This window comes from Penaeus japonicus, unplaced genomic scaffold (genome assembly GCF_977035675.1).
Source record: "Penaeus japonicus unplaced genomic scaffold, GWHDUDI00000001_assembly GWHDUDI00000022, whole genome shotgun sequence".
NCBI classification, from domain to species: Eukaryota; Metazoa; Arthropoda; class Malacostraca; order Decapoda; family Penaeidae; genus Penaeus; species Penaeus japonicus.
This window is the reverse complement of record NW_028234424.1, coordinates 380,123-382,622: the sequence shown is the minus strand read 5'-3', so window position 1 is coordinate 382,622 and position 2,500 is coordinate 380,123.

The following is a 2,500-nucleotide window of genomic DNA, read 5'->3' as shown; positions in this document are numbered from 1 at the left end:
CTTCCTTTCTACACTTCTCTCTGCAGTGAACATTAGTGAAGCGTATGCACGGAAGTGAGATGACGGTAGACTAATCCAAAAATTTGGGGATTGCGCAATATATGTCTTTTATGAACTCTTTCATACTATTTACATACATGTCTTTATTAATATGTTTACTTTTTTTTAATATGTTTTGACCTGATCACAGCAGATATCCAGCTGGTGTTAGTGAACACTGGGTAGTTTTGCGTTAACACACGAGGCTGTAACCACCACACCCTCTAGGTGCAGCTGCCCCTTAAACATACCCCAAATGTGCCTCTCGTACCTCCCAAGTGCACCGACTTTGCGAGTTCTAGCTTGCTTTTTAATGAGGCACTACATGTAGAAGCGGTTACAACTGATAATATAATATAGATATAATATATATATATATATTTTTATATATATATATAAATATATTTTATATTACATATATATATTTTACATATATATATAACAAATTATATACATTAATTTTACATATATATACATATAAATTATGTATTATATATATATACATATATCTATATATAATTTTTATATATATATATAATATATATATATATGTGTGGTGTGTGTGTGTGTGTGTGTGTGTGTGTGTGGGTGTGTGTTTGTTTTGTGTGTGTGTGTGTGTGTGTGTAGATATCATATATTATATATATATATTATATATATATATATATATATATATGTATATAAATATATAAACTATTTTGTGTGTGTGTGTGTGTGTGTGTGTGTGTGTGTGTGTGTGTGTGTGGTGGTGTGTGACTAAAACCCACCACAAATCACCCCACACACACACACGCACACAAACACACACACACCCACACACACATTAAAATTATTATTATTATATTTATTATATATATATATAAAAATTAATATAGTTTTAATATAACATTATTTATTTTTTTTTATATAACATATATATATATTACATATATATATATATTTTTTAATAAAAATAATATATACATATTTATACACAACTATGTAAAATATTTATTTTATATATATATAATATATAATTATATTTTTAATATACATTATTTTATATATATATATATATATATAGGGATATATTTTATATATATATAATAAGCTATTTATATTTTTAATGTATGTAGTTTATAATATATTATATAATATAATAGAGAGAGGAGGAAGAGAGGAAGAGAGGGGGAGAAGAGAGAGGGGAAAAGAGGGGGAGAGAAGAGGAAAGAAAAAGTTAATATATTGAAAATATATTTTAATATTTTTGTGTGTGTGGTGTGTGTGGGTGTTTTGGTGTGTGTGTGTTGTGGGTGTGTGTGTACGGCGTGGGTGCGTGTGTGGTCTTCTTTAAATTCTAAAAAAAGCTTTCTAAACAAATTACGATATCACCCCAAAAAAAACCCCCCCCCCGCGAGAAGAATGCACCACAAAGCGATGAGATCAGGCCACCCTCGCTCCCCCCGAATCTCCCCCGCGGAGGCGAGCGCCCCGGCGGCGGAACGCCAATCTCGCCTTTCGCCCTCCTCCCCTTTGCGCCGTGTTGATTTCCTCCGCCTTGTTCAGGGGCCCTGTTTACTTAAGCGAAAACGATTTTCCCACGTAAGAACGAGTGTTTTTTAACGAGTTCATAGGTACGTGTTTATTTCTTTGTGCTAGGATAGTAGATATTGGTGGTTTTGATGAACAGTATGGGAATATGTAATATGTGGGTTTTTTAAAGTCAGATGGGATCATGTCATTATTAACAACGGGAAAAGAAGGACTTACTTTCTCTCCAGGTCAAAGGCGATTAGGTCACTTGGTCTGGAAAAATATGTTTGACCTTGCATAATATATCTGGCATACATGGAAAATGGTATTGTAAAATACGTTTTTTTTTTCTTTTTTTTTTCTTAAAAAATCCTATAATTTCTTCATAGTAAGGCGAAATCTATCCATATCAGCAAGTATAAAACATTAAGCCAAACTGCTGCAGTAATAATTCAGAACAAATATATATATATCAAAACCCTAATTTACTCCCCGTAATTTTTTACAGCGGGGAAATTTTTTTTGCACAAGAAAGAATTTTTCTCCTGGGGGTCCTCCCCCTCAGGACATTTCTGTTTCTTGGGATTCTAATCAGACACGGAATTAACATTAAAATTTGGGACCTAACCACACTGCTCATCTAAATATTATTATCACCAAAAAAAAGCTCCGCCGACAACCCGAGTGACTAAATCTTCAATAATCTCGGCTTCATCTTGAGGACATTCAAAAAGCAAGCCGCCCTTTAATTTCCCCCTGTATCACGGGGGGCTCCGACAGTGAATTCTTTTTTCGTGGGTAAATTTTGAATTACTAAACTCTCTCCGGCACATCACGGGTCAGCGCCCTGGTCCTCAGGTCGGGGGGGGGCTTTCGCTTTCTTGCGGGTGCTTGCTGCCCTTCATTGTTTTTGCTCGCGCTGAAAATTAAAAGAAGAAGAGGGTGGGGG